Raw genomic sequence first — 18,262 nt, 5'->3', positions numbered from 1 at the left:
GTGAGCTACAGCAGGAGAGGCAGAAGTTCTGGATGGTCTCTCTGCTCCCCCTCTGCCTGATCTGGTGGAGGCCAGGCAGCCTGGTGGCTGGAGGGGGCTCTGCTGCCAGAGCATGGGAATTCTCTTCTACAGGATATGGAGGCTGTTCAGTCACCAGGAACAAAAACGTTATCATTGTTGGGCTGGACAATGCAGGGAAAACTACCATTCTTTAGCAGTCTTCTATGAATGAACTTGTACTTACATTCTCGACAAAAGGAAGTAATGTAGAAGAGAGAATCATTAATCATACATGTTTCCTAATGTGGGATATTGATGACCAGGTATTATTCTTCCTGGAACACTGATTATTCTAACACTGAGTTTGTAATTGTTGTGGACAGTACATACAGAGAAAGGATTTCTGTAACTAGAGAACTGTATATAATGTTAGCAGAACAAAAATCAGTAATGTTTTATACACAAGCAATGACCTAACTGAGGAAACGACTAAAGAAAAAAAATCCATTCAAAATACCAATAAAAGAAGCAAGTATCTATGAATAAACTTCATTAGGGATATAAGGGATCTGTACACAAAAAACTACATAGCATTGCTAAAAGAAATCAAAGAAGATCTAAATAGGTGGAAGGACATTCCCTGCTCATGGATAGGAAGGTTAAATGTACTTAAGATGTCAGTTCTACCCAAATGGATCTACAGATTCAATGCAATACCAATAAAAATTCCAACAACCTACTTTGAAGACTTGGAAAAACTAGTTATCAAATTCATTTGGAAGTGAAAGAGACCTCAAATAGCTAAACAAATATCCTAAAAAAGAAGAAAGAAATGGGAGAACTAACACTTCCTGGTTTTAATGCTTATTATAAAGCCACAATGGGCAAAACAGCATGGTATTGGCACAAAAATAGAAGTATCGACCAATCAAATTGAATCGAGAGTATGGAAATAGTCTGTCAAATCTATGGTCAACTGAATTTCAACCAGATCCCCAAATCCAATGAACAGGAACAGGATAGTATTTCCAATAAAGAAGCATGGGAGAACTGGATATCAACAGCCAAAAGAATGAAAGAGGACATTTACTTTACACCCTATACAAAAATTAACTCAAGGTGGATCAAAGACCTAGAAGAAAATGAAGGAAAATATCTTCAAGACCTAGAAATAGGATGTAGATTTCTAAAGTTTACACCCAAAGCAGAAGCAACAAAAGAAAAAAATAGATAAATGGGAACTCCTCAAAATTAAATGTTTCTGTACCTTAAAAGACTTTGTCAAAAAGATGGAGAAGCAGCCAACTCAATGGGAGAAAATATTTAGAAATCATGTATCGTATTAAGGTTTGATATTCTATATACATAAGAGAAACAACTCAACAACAAAAGAAATAAACCACTCAATTATAAAATGGGCTAAAGATATGAATACTTTTTCCAAGGAGCAAATACAGGTGGCTAAAAAAGCACATTAAGAGAGCCTCATTTTCATTAGCTACAAGGGAAATGCAGGTCAAGACTACAATGAAATATCACCTCACACCTATAAGAATGGCTGCTATTAAACAAACAGGGGGCTACAAATGTTGAAGAGGATGTAGAGAAATCGCAACACTTACGCATTGCTGGTAGAAATGTATAATGGTACAGCTGCTATGGAAGATGGTTTGAAAGTTCCTTAGAAAACTAAATATCAAGTTGCCCTATGACCTGGCAATACCACTACTTGGTATATACTCAGAAGAGCTGAAAGCAGTGATACAAACAGACATTTTCACACTGATGTTCATAGAAGCATTATTCACAATTGCCAAAAGATGGAAACAATCCAAGTGCTCATCAACAGATGAGTGGATAAACAAAATGTGATGGTATATACATACCATGGAATATTATGCAGCAACAAGACAAAATAAGATCCTTCAAAATGATGAACTTTGAAGATATAATGCTGAGTGAAATAAGCCAAACACAAAAGGATAGATACTGTTATGATTTCACTTTCATGGCCTTGATAAAAGTAAATTCACAGGTTTATAATATAGGATATAGGAGACATAAAGATACATGGAAACATGAGATGGATGAACAGTTAGCTAATGAGATTCAACATAAATATAAGGGAATGTATAGAAGTGAAGGCAGTTCATTAGTGGGTCTATAAGTAATATTACCATATTGAAGGTGAACATGATTGAAAGGGGTTTTAAGAGTCATGTATCTCACCAACTAAAGCTACAAATAAAAGTAAGTTCTTACATGAAATACTTCAAAGGTAGAACTCTTGTAAAGAATAAATAATATTGGGGTATAGTAGGAAAACTACTACTGCATGCTGTGGTCTATGTTTAACAGGAAGACATCAACAGTACCAGAGCAATACCAGGGGTAAATAACTGGACAGGGGAAGGACAAGAGTTAAGAGGAGGTTTGGATTTTTTATTTGTTTATCAGTTATTTTTCTCTTGGAATCAATGAAAATTGTCCAAAATTGAAAGTGTTAATGATTGTACAACTAAGTGAGGATAATGTGAGACATAGATTGTTGACTTTGAATATTATACATGATGCCCAATGGATGGAGGTAGCTAAAGGATACACTGACTGAGAAGTAAAATGGAGAACTGTGGTATATACATATGATCAAATATTGTGTGGATACAGAAAAGAATGAAGGCATGAGCCATGCAATGAGGTTAATGAACCTGGGGAACATTACGTGATACAAAATAAGCCAGAAACAAAAGAGCCAATACTGCATGGTCTCTTTTAGAAAATACTTATAAGAAAATTGGGGCCTAAATTGTAAGCTCTTATACCAGTCACATTTAGTCCGGAGCTATAATTTTTATTTCTGGATTTTGAGAGGTTGAGCTATATATGTATAACCTGGTATTTCCCTGAAGCTTTTGGTACCTGTGTGACACCTAAGACTCAGAGTAGGAGTTCTGCAGGTCTAAAAGTCGGCATTTCCACATACAACAACTGTTAAAAACAAAATTGAAAAAGAGATCAGTCTTCAATCAGAGATAAGAACAAATCCAATCAAGTTGGGACTAAGGTAAATCAGAATACAGGAGTAAGAAGAACATTGTATTTCAGAACTTCTCAACCTACTCAATGATACCAAAGGAAGAGAGGTTCACTTTGTTCAAAACCTAAATTTTCTATAACACATAATCTAACTCAACCTGTCTGGCTAGGTCATTTAAACAACCCAAATACTTGGAACCCAGAATGTGAATAAGGGCTTATGATTCTGTATAACTTAATGCAATGCCTGGATACATCCCAGAGTAGGTTGAGCAGATAATAAGTATTGGCAAAGTCCCTTGAGGAACAGAAAAAAAAAAAAAATGGACCTCTTAAGATTTACCACCAGGGTAACCCCTGATACTGTCTCAAACATTAGGGACTCACAAGGCAATAGTCCAAGCTCTTGATTTTGAGCTTGCTCTTGTGAAGCTTATTTATGCAGCAAAGAAGCTGAGCTTACCTTTAGTTGTGCCTGAAAGTTTTTCAGAGGACGTCTTTTGTTGCTCAGATGTGGCCATTATTTCACTCTAAACTCAACTCTGCAAATATAATCATTACCCTCCCCCCTATGTGGGACATGACCTCCAAGGGACAAATTCTCCCTGGCAACAGGGATATGAATCCCAAAAATGAGCCTGGCCCTTGCACTGTGGAATCAACAATGCCTACCTGACTAAATAGGGAAAAAAATTGTAACAAAATAGGGTATTAGTGGCTGGGAGAGTACAAGTAGAGTTGAGGCTACTTGGAGGCTACTCATATGCAAGCTTCAGCTAGATATTGCTATTTATCATGGTTTGCCAAGCTCCAACCAACAACCTCCAGATGGGTTCCTGGGCCAGGTAAGTCCTGAAAGCCAAAGAGGCCTACCTCTCCAGGAACATCAGCTAATTCCATCCTCCTATCCCATCTATCCCATATTATTGACAGCCCCTTCCAACATGAAAAAGTTAGAATGGTCATAGACCAAACACCCCTAAAGATCTGGAGAAAGATCAAAGGAGAAGGAGGAGTTATACAGAGAAGGCAGGATTTAACAAATGAGTAATGACTGCTGAATCATTTTACTGATAGTTTAGTCTCTGGTGTCTTAAAGCAGCTAAAAGGAAAAACCTAAAATTGTGGAACTGTAACCAATACCAAACTCTGAAATCTGTTCTATAACTACTTGTTACAATATATTTTGAAATTTATTGTTTTTTTCTATATATATTTCACACTTTAAAAATGTTAGCATGAGGACCTAAGAAAAACTGGATTGCTGATTTTTGCTAATCAACAAGATGTTAAAGAATGTATGACTTTAGCAAAATTCTCGCAGTTTTTGAAACTAATTTATATTAAAGATCACCAGTGGCATATCTAGACATGGTGTGCTCTCACAGGTGAGGGATTGTGCTAAGAATTTAAATGGATGATGTCACAATTTAAAATGAGATGATCTTTATTGACCTTTTCTCATAGACTTTTGTAAATGAAATGGTGGGCTTTTCCTGAAAGCTGCAGAAATCAATTGTCTAGATATATTTATAAAAAACTGTTTTAAACTTTTACTATAAGAAGAAAAATTAAGAACACTTATTTGAAAACAAAGATGAAGTCACACCTTCCAATTTGCTTTCTCATTAGTTCCTTCCACAGTAAGGTCCTAAATCTGTGACTGGTGTTTTCCTCATAATGAACCCTCTCCAGACATTGTGTAGCCTGTTGTAAGTATAAAGGAAGAGGAAGACCTTGTTAATTTTAAGAACTGTACTATCTGGATAAACCTCCCTAGTTGAATGTTGTTCCCTTCTTGTTCTATTAAGTCAAAATACAAATCAGCACAGATATCAGTGTCCAATAGTTTAATGTGTAGTGTTACTTATGAAAATATCTTGCATAAGGTTGTATATGTATTGTGCATATCCCTCAAGTTCAAGTTAATGACTGATTTATGTTCCAAAGAAAGATGAGTAACACAAAAATTAATTTCTCTTTAGTTGTAACCATACGTGATTAGTGCTATCATTCGTGTTACATGCCATATTGTACATTTCCCTTTAGGTTCTCTGTATTCTACGAATTAAGCCCAAATCAAGCTACTTTAAATAAAAGGCGGGGGGGAAGCTTGATGTTGTGTACATATTTTTTTTGTTGATCAAATCACATGGAAACATGTACTGCAACTAAATGAAGCTTGTATCAAATTCTTGTCTTAAGTATTACTACTGGGAAGAATTACACAGCAAATAATCATTCCTTGTATGGGTCCTTATGCCATCTATATTACTGAATAAATTGTTGATCCACCAAAAACAAAAGAATCAAGGAGAAAAAACTTATAGGATGATATGAAAACCAGTCTTCATATATAATCTTTTCCTGGAGTTGAATTCAAATCATCTCTATGATAAATACAATTTACTACATATCCAGCCTGTGTTTATTGCTCATTTTTAAATATTTTAGTACTTCTGACAAAATCACCCGTCCCTGACTTTACTTGCCTCTAAAAGCAAGCAAGCTCTATTTTATTAAATATTTTATTAATCCTACAATTAAAAACCTTTTCCTTCCTGTCCCTTTTCATGGCAATATCTTCCATTTTCACACATCAATTTTTTTTCTTCCTGAATTGCAGAGGTGGAGAAAAGAAAGTTTGAATAATGTGAACGTAAACATGTCTGTTGCTATGGAAGCAGCCGCAGCTGAGCAATGAGAAACACTTGTGGCTGTAACATTTGCAGGAGACCAGTTACCAAACCTGGAAACTTTAATTCACTAAACAGGAACAACAATGTGTACAGTCAAAGAAAACTGCTTGTTATGCTGGGAAGAAGAAAGGCAAGCTGGGAGACTTTGTGGGCTATGGAAGGTACAGCTAATGTCATAAGCATGTCCACTGCCTAATGAAGTGGTCATTTTTCATAGGGGCTGGTAAAAATGCAATCCGCAGCTACCTGACTGCAACATGGGAGACTAAGATCACCTCCTGTGTTTACTGGTGGTTCCACTACAGGTCTAGCGATGAGGCCAGCATGACTACAGTGCCACACTACAATTTAGCAAACCACTGCCAAATTACTACCTACTGGGTAGCCACAAAATTCTGAGCAACGTGCAACCAGTCCAGCAAGACTTGGCCATTCATTTAAGAAATCCTGCTCAGTAGGATGACAAGAAAGCTGCAACTACATTTTATCATTTCTTCCCCTTCTTAAAAATAGGAAGAGCAAATCAAGCAGCCATTTTGTTTATTTAAAACATCTTTATTAGTCTTCTGGGTCCCGGGAGTTGAGAAGCATTTTATGCATTTTGTTTTCCAGTCACCTTAAGAAAAATGTTAGGGTCAACGATTAGCCACACCTCTATTTCTGAAATTTTTACAAACAATAACTGAAGGGCCTACTCCATGAGGGTTTATATCTAGATAGAGTCTATGGGATGGAAATCATGTGTCATCAAGCCATCATTAGACCTAAGATCATCAGAACTAGGACTGCAGGGCTCCAGTATGTCATAAACACAAAAAAATAATAGAATGAACTCCTCCACAGCTCATCTGGCTAGTCAGGCTTTTTGATCCTTCCCCGTCATACACAAAACAGAGCAGTCTTCTACACACATAACTTAATACAATGTATTAAATTGAATTTAAATAAATACTTCTCAGAAAAACTAAGAAGTTAAAACAATTAATTGTACCAAATTTGAGTAATTGAGTATGACCTAAATGTGGTAAAAGGTTTTAAAAGACTTTAATTTCTGCATTTTGAATTAAAATAGTAGGTTTTATAAACTTACTGTAAAAAATGTTAAACTATTTTTCTATGGACCCCAAAAAGACGGGTTATAGAGGCAGAGTTTCTACAGTGGAAACAACCATGTCCGGACTTTTTTTTTAATTCTAGCTCCAGCTGAGATTTTCACCAACTGTGTGAACTTGAAACTCAATTTCCTCATCAGTAAATATTTGCCCTGGTAAAGACCAAATGACATAAATATGAAAATGATTCAATAACTATAAACTACAAAATGAACTTCTAAGACTAACCTCCTTTGCTTCTTTCTGCTTTGAGTCTTTATACAAATATCAAATTCCCATTAAGACTATCTTTGGGTGCCCCCTAAAATCACACTCCACCACCACTTTCTACTTTATTTATCTCTTTAGCATTTATCACTACATTATGCAATACATATTTTACTTATTTGTTTTGTGTATGAACACTCCACTTGTTAGAACGTAAGCTCCATGAGAGCAGAGGTTTTTGAACATTTTTTCCTAGAAAATAGCCACAGACTCAAATGGTCGCTACATATGAATATTTTTAATTAATGAATACAAAAATAAATGCATAAATAAATCATTGTCCATTTTTTAAAATGGGCTTTCATAATGATAGAAACATAGTGATAGTCGTTACATCAAGGTCTCTGATCATATCTGTTAAAGTCAACAGAGTCCATGAAAGGGCCCAGGATTGTGAGTTAGGAAACCAATAAAGTGGAGGACCTCAGGCAAGCCACTCAACACATCCGTGTCTGTCTCATATACAAACTGGCTGGCAATATAGCTTCAGCCTTCTGATAGGATTATCAGATCAATGATGATTGTGTGAGCATAAGTGCTTTAAAAAATTAAGAGCATCAATAAAGTATTATAATCTGTACTATTATCAAAGAGTGGGGTTTCCAGTGCCTTAATATTTTGGCAGGGGACATGATGCACAGTGGGAAGGAGACCTGACAGTTGCAATACAAGTATTTTTAAAAGGAGTGAAGAGAAGGAAGAAAGTACTTGGTCTCATCCTCTACACACTGAATGCATCTGGAATCTCAGTCAAGGGCTGCTGGAGTAGAACATATGTCTCAGGGCATTGGCCAAAGATTGACATGTCACTGTGTTCTTCAAGAAATTCAAAGGAGCTGAGTTGCAGGGCAAAATCAGATGTGCTACCAAATAAAAATGTGTACATTAATGTTCACTGTTCAGTAAAGTATACAAGACACAATTTTAAATGTTAAATCATATACCTGGAAATAATAAATCATTGCTTCCTTGAAAATGTCATGAAAATGAGAAGTTTCTCCTGACAGATTCCATTGTTGAGTATTATTTCCTTGGTGTGATACCTTTTAGCACCCCTGCATATGATTATTTCAAAAACTACAAAATTTGCTGCCATTAAAACTCAGAATTGCTTTCCATGCTATTTATGTCTCTTTTCCACACAATCATTATATAGCAGATCTTGAGAATTATTTTTGATAGCAAAAGTCTACAGTATGGACACAAGGAATGTTCTAAGCCTGTGTGTTGGGAAGTGGTGTGATCACGGGAGAGCTAAACCCTCTAGAGGCATAGTGCCCTGTGTTTTAATTGCAGTTCAAGGACATTTTAAGCCAGTTTCCTCAGCTAATTCCAAAATGGGCTTTGGTGCCTGGCCAAATGTGTAACAGGTGGACACATGTTCCCTTCAGATATCTACTGCATGAGTTGACATGCATGAGAGGTTTTGATCTTTGAGCTAAAGAAAGAGGAATAGGTAGAGAAGAGAGGCATGTGCTAGGGTGCCTAAAAGAGTGGAGTGGTGGGGAAGGTGAAGAGAGGGAAGGAGAACCATATCTCCATCTCCTCACATGACCTGAAGAGTAGTTTTGAGCCCTAGGGAAAGAGGAGCAAGGAACAGAAGGTGAAGAAGTGATAATGGGGGAGGAGAAATCCAGTAATGGTACAAGCAGTGCAGCTGCAGGCCCAGGTGGACACATACTGCACAGAGACTGGGATAAAGCCATCCTTTACACTTATTCCCCTTACCTCCTCACAAGACCCCATGTCAATTTGGATTTGGTGCAGCTGTCAACCCAGAGTGGCTCTGCTTGGCCACAAAACTCAGAGGGAGCATCCTCAGCAGAAACCATGCTGACTACATCAGTATGGGAATCTCATGCCCCATGTGAGATTTGAAGGGTGGCTCTCACACAGGGAGGCCCCAAATGCCATTGCAATTAGGGCGTTAATGTCAATAGGACCTCATGTGTACCCTCAGAGAGATAAGATTTGGGGAAATTCTGATTATGGAGAGAATAGTTACCTTAAAGGCCTGTTGAAAGGATTAAATAAGATAACATGATGAGGCATTTGGCACATACAAGTTACAGGATAAATGCATCAGTCTGAGGGGTTTTCTCAGGAAAGTGAATGCAAAAGAGCAGAAGAGACCCGTCACTTTGACCAACCATATCTGTCCCCCACCTCACCCCTTAGAAATAACAATAGATCCAGGGCCTGCATGGCTATCCAAGATTGTGTACAGTAACTTTCCATGCCTTCCACAAATAATCTTCCACTGTCCATTCCATGTCAGGGACAGACAAATGGGAATGTCATATCCTTGGTACTCGACCTCACTGGAATCTATTATATATCTTGCAAATTAACAATATCCTTTGAATATAAGGAAGAAATAACTTTTTTTACTTGAAATACTGTCAATATTAAAGGAGCAAGTCTAAATGAAGTTAGTCAAAAGCATGTGTAGCTGAGAGAATTTTTTTGTAGCCAAATTTCCATCCCACAGTGTTTCAGTTTCTCGTGGTTCAGTACACTATATTTAAAGTCCCTGTCATGTGGCCCACTAAAAGGAGTTATAGGAAAAGAAGTCAAAAAAAAAGCCTAATCTAATAAGCAAAATGAGACTGCAAACTAAACGCGACAAAATAAAACATTTACCTCTCCCAGGGGACTGTAACAACCAGTTTTTCCAGCTCATCTACTGCTGGCAAGTTTTATGTTGTCTTGATTACAGCTAAAGAAAAATTGACTAGAATTATTTAATCATATGCATGCGAGGAATGCACCACACCTGATAACTATAAAGTGAAATAAACTGCCTCTATTTTTCCCAGATTTCAATATGCATTTTGAAGACTTTCTGGGTCACACAAATTTATAAAATGGTTATAAATTAAAATATAAAAATTCAAGATTGTTCAGTCAAATGAATGATTCAAAAGACAAACATGGAAACTTCATCACTGTGTACTCAGCCATAAAAAATCCTTGTTAGCCCTGAGTAAATTTGCACTAATGTATGTAGTTTATGTGTGTGGTCATAAATAAATATATATCTTTAAGGCGGGAGCCACATGTTCCTTTTCTTTGAGATGTTTCCACACTCCTTGAACCTACCTCCTAACCCATTTATACTGTAATGTAGAATTCTATAGCTATATGAGATTTTCATCAATAGCAACCAGTCTAGCATTCATTTTAAAGATTAGAAATAAACAAAATCCATGGAAAGTAGTCTTTTTTGCTGCTAATCTTTATGAAAAGACAGTTAAAGTTTCTATAAAAAGAAAATGTTCATAAGAGCTCTTGTTCATTTGGGTCTAAACTTAGAAGCCAAAAAGAGAATGTATTTTTATAACCAAGCAACAGGAAATATGATGCAAAAAATGATTCCATGTTTGTCTCTCCCAGGAGACTGTTTGACTTTTTCAATCAAAACTACTATTACTTTGCATCTTCGACATAGGACACAATTTATATTAAATAAGCATCAAAAGAATCGACTCTCCCATATGTGTGTGATATGCCAAATAATCTTCCTCCTCACCATATTCTGAGAAAAATTTATCAGATTTTCCATGTATTTTCCCAAATAGGTACTGGATTACTAGGAGATGCCAAATATCATATGCAAATTGAATACTGTAGAACTATTTTTGGTAGCACATACCACTACACATAGTCGATGGTCTTGGCTAGCCTCTGGCTTAATTTCTGCCTGTGCATAAAGAGTGAAGATTGAGCATAAGGCTGGAAAATATCCACATTGCCTGACTGAGAGGATCTTAGTTTTCTAGGGCTGCTATGACAAATACCACAAAAGTGGTCGACTTAATGGAAATTTATAGTCTCACAGTTTGGGCAGCTAAAAGTCAAAAATGAAGGTCTCCACAGGCCATGCTTCTCTCCCACTCGCCTACTCAGTGCAGCATTCTGATGGTAAATAGCCAGAAATCTTCAGGGTTCCTTGGCATGCATCCATTTGCCTCCATCATATGGCCATGTGCCTCATTCTCTGGCTTCTTTTGGTTTCTGGCTTCTACTTCCATGTCCAATTACCTTTACTTATATGGACTGGAACCATATTGGATTAAGACCCACCCTCATTCCATTTGGCCACAATGAACTAATAATAGCATCTGTGAAATTCTTATTTACAAATAGGTTCCCACACTCAGGACCAGGGGTTATGAATTGAATATGTCCTTTGTGGGGTACATGATTCATCCCCAACAGTGAGCACTGCAAATAAAGTTATTTTTCTTTCTGAAGGATATTCTCTAAATACACAAAGATCTTAGAATTTAATAATAAAAGTATCTCAGCCCTTATTGCACGAATTATGGAAAAGCATTGTGTAATGGTTTTGTTCAGGTGTCAATTTGGCAGATGATGTGCCCAGTTGTCTGGTCAGGCAAGCACTGGCCTGACCATCTCTGTAAGGATATTTTCTGGCTAGCTGATAAACTGGATGGCTGCTTTATTTAAACATGTCACTTTATTGCAGCTGTGGCTGATTATACCTAGGATCAACTAAGGGTATACCCCCCCCCCCCATGCCCAATGAGATAATCCAATCAGTTGAAGATTAAGGAAGAACAGACTTTTTCACTGCTTCTTCAGCCGGCAAGCCTCTCCTGTGGAGTTCATTGAGACCTGCCATCAGAGCTTCCAGCTTCAAGGTCTGCTCTGTGGATTTTAGACACTTCCATTCCCAGTTTCATGAGATACCCTTATAAATCTCATATTTACAGATATCTCCTGTTGGTTCTGTTTCTCTAGAGAATGCTGACTAATATAGCTTGGTATCAGGAGTGGTTCTTGAGAAACGGAATCTTAAAAATGGGTTTTTATCATTGGTTTTCTACTCTGATTAAACACACTAATGACTGTTTCAAATAATCAAGATGGCACTGGCAGTCCATGAGATGAGTTGGCAAGAGAAATATCTAATGGCAAAATATCACTATTAGATTCTGCTAATTGTATGCTTTTATGAGGCAAGGCTCTGGGGTGAGATGTTTTTGACACCTTTACGGAATTTTGTGGAATTAAAAGGTATAATGATGTTGGCTGGTTGTTGTTTAGATATGCCAGATACAGTGATGAGGGAAAGGGATGAGCTGAAAGCTTCAAATTTGCAACTTTAGTGTCATATGAAAGATGTACAAGTTTCCATGTGTGCCCTGAAAGAATATCTTATTTCCTGTGGTCTCAGACTTGAGATCTGTGAAAGCCAGACCTAGAGCCACATTGTGCTAGTAGTAGATTTACAATGTAAACTAAAATCTCAATCTTGAGGTGTCTGCTGTTAAAAGGCTTTGATTGGAAAATAATGGAATCCTAAAACTTGGGATGGGGATTTATGGGTCGATAATGATGGGGATGGGGAGATGGAATCACCGGAAGCAGCTGAGCCTTTGCTAGATAGACTCTGTAATGGACTGCCCTGAGGAAGGAGCTTCCCAACCTCCAGCCTGCCTTGAGGAAACAGCTTCCCAGCCTCAAGTCTGCCCAGAGGTGTCTGCCATCCAACCTCCACCTAAGGAAATTAACCATTCAGTACCTGCTAAACCTATAACCAACTGGGAAAACAGTCCTCACTGCTCTGTCTGGACAAACTAACCCTGTTTCACTAGATGAAACTGCAACAGAATACCCTAAGGTAACTGATTTGAAAGATACTTCTATTTCTTTTCATGACCCACCCACCCCCACACCCCTTTTTATGTCAAGACCTATAACAAAAGTCCCAACAGGCCCCAAAGGTGAGGTACAAAGTGTGACCCAGAGGAAGTACACTATGCTCCTAAAGACCTGCATGAGTTTTTCCAGTCTACATAGACAGAAATCAGGGGAATACATGAGGGAATGAATATTAAGGATGTGGGATAATGGTGGAAGGAATATAAAGTTGGATCAAGCTATTGGTTCTGTTTCTCTAGAGAACCCTAATACACAGCCTGAACAGTAGGAATTGTCCTTTTGCCTGTAAAGTGCACTTTATAGATACACCCTGTTTGTTGGGTGCACTGTTCACAGCTTACTGCCATTCAGATAGAAAAAACAGCTTTTCTACCCCATTTTCTCAAGAGTGAGTGTTTTTATGTTAAACATGTTTTAAAAGCTACCAATTGAGTGAGTTTTGCATATCTAGGATTTGATTAGAGGTGGATGTAGCATATAATTCTGTAGAAGTTAACAATATGCTTGTGTCAACAAGCAATTTTCAACTGCTTTCTGAAACTGACAAAGAATCATTATGAAACAGTATTTTTTTATTTAGTTCTAATAGGTAAAGAATTCCCTATAAAAATTTCTAAGTAGTTTTACACAAAATAATTCATACTGTAAACTTTACATAATCTCTTAAAAGGAGAGAATCTCTTAATAGGAAGTTCTTAAAGAAGAGACTTACTAGCAGATGGCACTAAGTAGGTATGAAATAAGCTCTGAGACATGAAGGCCTGGTTCTGCTTATAATGTTCATACAGGGAACCTTTTATATTGTCTCTGTAACTGTCCCAATATAGGAAGGCATACTTCACCTAAGATGTACAGTCTTGATACCAGCAAAAAGCAACCACTGAGCAGACTTTGAAGCACCAATCTTAGTCAATCTCAATATAGTTCAACTTCTACCCGGTAAAAATCTAATAATTATAAGGACGATCACAAACGTTAATATCCAATCCTCTCTTGTGCCAGTTTAAATCTGTTGTGTACCCCAGAAAAGCCAAGTCCTTTAATCCCCATTTAATATTGCTGGATGGGCACTTCTTGATAGTTCCCGTGGAGATTTGACCCACCCAACTGAGGGTGGTAACTTTTGATTAAGTAGTTTCCACAGAGATGTCTCTCTACCTATTCAAGGTGGGGTTGCTTTCTGGAGCTCTTTAAGATGGGACCATTTTGGAAAAAATTACAGAACCCACATAGCCACAGATGTTTGGATTTGAAGAAGGAAAATGCCCCTGGGGGAGCTTCATGTAACAAGAATCCTGGAGAGAAAACTAGCAGGCTCACCATGTTCTCCATGTGCCTTTCCAGTTGAAAGAGAAATCCTGAACTTCATCAGCTTTCTTGTACCAAGGTATCTTTCCCTGGATGCCTTAGATTGGACATTTCTGTAGCCTTGCTTTAATTTGGACATTTTCATGGCCTTAGAACTGTAAACTTGCAACTGAATAAATTCCCCTGTTTAAAAGCCATTCCAAGGGTGCATGGGTGGTTCAGTAGTAGAGTGCTTACCTTTCATGTGGAGACCTAGGTTCAATTCCTGGACCATGCACCCAAAAGGAAAAAAAAAAAAAAGCTATTCTGTTTCTGGTTGTTCTAGTTTGCTAGCTGCAGGAATGCAATTTACCAGGAACAGAATGGCTTTTAAAAAGGGGAATTTAATAAGTTGCTAGTTTACAGTTCTAAGGCCGAGACTATGTCCCGATTAAAACAAGTCTATAGAAATGTCCAATCAAAGGCATCCAGGGAAAGATATCTTGGTTCAAGAAGTTACAATGAAGTTCAGGGTTTCTCTCTCAAGTGGAAGGGCACATGGAAAACACAGTCAGAATTTCTCTCTCATCTGAAAGGGCACATGGTGAACACAGGGTTCCTCTCTCATCTGGAAGGCACATGGCAAACACAGCATCATCTGCTAGCTTCTTCTCTTGGCTTCCTGCTTCATGAAGCTCCCTGGAAGGCATTTTCCTTCTTCATCTCCAAAGGTCGCTGGCTGGTGGACTCTGCTTCTCATGGCTATGTTGTTCTACTCTGCTCTCTGAATCTCTTTCATTCTCCAAAATATTTCCTCTTTTATAGGACTTCAGAAACTAATCAAGACCTACCCAAATGGATGGAGACACACCTCCAGCTAATCCAGTTTAACAACCACTCTTGATTAAATCTCATCTCCAGGGAGATGATCTAATTACAGCGGCAAGCATACAGTGCTAAATAGGGATTAGAAGAAGCAGCTGTCTTTACAAAATGGGATTAGGATTAAAACATGGCTTTTCTAGGGTACATACATCATTTCAAACTAGCACACTGGTATATCGAGTTCCGGCAGCTTCCAGACTAGAACACCTCCCATATCCCTTTAGCCTCTGCCTGAGTTCCTATAGCTGTCACAGAAAATTCCCACGTACACTGACAACTTCTTACTTTGAATTCCTTTCTCTATCTGCTTCTCTACCTATGAGAGATTTCAAGGCCACTTGCAAAGAAGCCCAGAAATGCTGGGGATTCAACACAAGGAGCAACCTTCAACCAATGAGGGAAGCGAGAAGGTAGACAAATACTCCAATTTCCATGTCCCTCAGGACAATTCTTTAGTGTTCCCAGCTGGACAGAATTTCAATAGCCTAGAGCAGTTACCCACCTCAATTAGTATACCTTCTAGCAGCTTTTCTCTTTGTCATCCTAGGATCCTCTCAGATAAACTAGCTAAACCCAACTGCTTTTTCAGGTCTGCTTTTTGAGGGCCCTCAACTAAAACAAAAGGTTCCTTCAAGCAAAGTCAGTAGTAACGAACAATCTAAGGTAGCGAAGTCAGTTGGGGGAGAAGGAAGGAGAAATATCACCTTTTACTTTACAGCTGAAGATGTGTTCAGTGGTATGCTGCTGTAGTAAGAAAATCTCATAAAGGGCAAATTACCCACCTTCAAACTATTGCTGTTTTCAGATGCAGTTTCTGGGGCCTTCTCTCTACCAACATATTTCCCTCTATTTATGAGATTTTCAGAGTCACTGACTATGTCTATGGGCATCCTTCTTTGTCCTATTGGGGCAGACTAGAATAAGGCATCAAGGTTGTGGTACCTGATCTTCTATTCCACTTTGGAAGAGTTAATGCAGAGCAGCAAACTTCATGGCACAAAAATTTCCTCTGAAGCCCCCAAACCTCCCCCAAACCATTGAAACGTCCCCAAACCATAAAAACTTGTAAAATCCAGGGCCCACAGTGAACTCTTAGTTAATCACAAAAAGTATAGGGTCATAAAGATTGTTAAACATTTGCCCAAAGACAAATTTTGAGTTTGTAACAGTAAACCACAAACTCCAGTAACTATCTCCTCCTAGAACAAACACACCTAGTGTCCAAAGGTCACTGTAGAAACCTGCACAAGGAAGACACCTGGTGCAGGAAACCCACCACAAACAAAACTTCTTAAATAAATGAGCTAAACCCAATCCACTCAGTGCAGGTCCCTCCCTTGGCACATTAACCTCTTTAATGTGTACTCTCTGTTTCTCTTTAATAAACTTTACTACTTATCCCTATGGGCCCTCTTATTTGTCTAAATTCTTTTAGCAGCAAGACTCCTAAACCTGGAACAGGGCTCAGCTGGCATCATTGCCAGCAGGCAGTGGTTACACTATCTAGGCAAGTTCACCTATCTTCTAGTTATGTTTCCATACTGCAGTCTGACTTATAGTAACTGTTAAATATATGAATGGATAAATTAATGAAAGAAGGAAGGAAAGAATTACAATATAGTGAGAAGATGCATTTGGTGCTAAGTCACACAGTTCTAAAGAACTGATTCTTGATTCATTCCATATAAATAAATTACAGTATTTGTAGATTCCTGTGTTGTCTGCAATTCTTAATAATAGAACTGAATACTCTTTCAGGGAAAATAAGTATCACATACTAGAAACTCAGGAAAATCACTGAAACCTGAGGAGCATTTTTGAAAAGAAACCATGGTCTGAATACCAAAGCAGAGTTTAGTACAGGGAGTCCAAACAAGTCATGCCATGTTCTCAGCACACTCATTAAGTTCAGAGATTTTTTTTTTAAACACCTGTCTACAGAGGAACAAAGAACTCAGAAATTAAATGTACATAAAGGAAAACAAAAAGCAGGAATTTTCTGGCTCATTAAAAGCATAATACCATTTAATCTACATGAAGATGAAACTAGTAGTGAGAAATCTTAAGAAAATTAAAGTAGCACATGATTTAGTCCTCAGAGATTAACAGACTTAAATTTACTGTTCAAGACAGTGCTTTAGAACTTCTTTCTCCATATCCCTCAAAATGAAATAAAAATAAAGAGAAAAATAATCGATGCATTCTTGTGATTTTTTATTTGTGTTTATGAAAACATTCTCTGTAGATTCTATTCCAACAACTGTGAATGAGTATGACAGTTTAATTCCTACCTCATGAACATAATCACCTTGATTTTCTTTCCAAGACAAACAATTCGGCTGAGGCAATACAAGTAATTCATCCCGACTATAATTTCAAATGGTTGAGTTTCTGGCAACTTGCCCCTCTTCATCAATTCCTTTACCCTTCCTCTCCTCCTCTTTACACTCACAGGACCTATATATCCTCCATGGAAGCAGCATGATTGCAAATTGGAATGATGGAAAGTCTTTGAAGACAGGCAGTAATAATTTACTTTCTATTTTTAAAAATATCTACTGGTAAAACAAGCAAACTGTCTGACATAACCAAATGTTGCATTCTGTGCCTCTTTCTAAGGCACAAATACAGTTTTCCGTTCATAGGATAAGCATTGAGTGGAAGTGACTTACAAGAGATTTGTAATGAACGTCATCTCTATCAAAATTCTTTACCTTGAATTATTGACTGCTTTTCATCAGAAATGCAGACAGGACTGGAGATCTCGAGCAGACCAGTCCCAGTGAGAGTGCCAGGAAGCTTGATCTGACTGCTCAGTCTCAGGGACAGCCCTGCCTCCAGGTCCCTTCACAATGTTGACGTCATAAACTAAGTCTGCAAAGTAGTCACAAGTCGTAATGTTTTCACTTTTCCTTGCTGCTTCTCTCCACCATTGGAGTGGACAGGTAGGAACTGAATGCTATACTTAGGTAAATATTGTTTAAAAATTCAACATAGCACCTAGAAAATAAATGTTTTTGTTATATATTTATAAATGTTCGTCCAAAAGCTGCTCATTGAAGGTACCTGTTGTTCTTGGGGATGGGGTCTTATTGATACTCTTGTAAACATCAAAAAAAAAAAAAAGTTGAATAGTGGAGTCAACCTCTACACAGCATGCTTTATAGGCATTAAATACCATTGCCAAAGTAAGGTTAAGCAAAATACCAAGACTCCTTGCAGGAAACAGAAACCACTCTAGGCATTTCAGACAGAAAGAGATTAAATACAGTCAATTAAGGTACT

At 37.8% G+C, this 18,262-nt stretch overlaps 1 long non-coding RNA gene and 1 pseudogene across 1 annotated transcript in view; one reads left to right on the top strand and one right to left on the bottom strand.

Annotated features, from left to right (window-relative positions):
- Positions 1-17,787, bottom strand: part of LOC143689881 (uncharacterized) — a 34,408-nt gene extending 16,621 nt beyond the window's left edge. The window contains exon 1 of the long non-coding RNA XR_013178951.1: positions 17,692-17,787. This is a non-coding gene — a long non-coding RNA (uncharacterized LOC143689881). The remainder of the gene's footprint in view (positions 1-17,691) is intronic.
- Positions 113-4,480, top strand: LOC143689880 (ADP-ribosylation factor-like protein 5A; annotated as a pseudogene).
- Positions 17,788-18,262: the final 475 nt, after the last annotated feature.

Source organism: Tamandua tetradactyla, chromosome 7, assembly GCF_023851605.1.
Source record: "Tamandua tetradactyla isolate mTamTet1 chromosome 7, mTamTet1.pri, whole genome shotgun sequence".
In the NCBI taxonomy this organism is placed as follows: domain Eukaryota; kingdom Metazoa; phylum Chordata; class Mammalia; order Pilosa; family Myrmecophagidae; genus Tamandua; species Tamandua tetradactyla.
The sequence above is the reverse complement of the archived record's forward strand: the minus strand, read 5'-3'. Positions and strand labels throughout refer to the sequence as shown.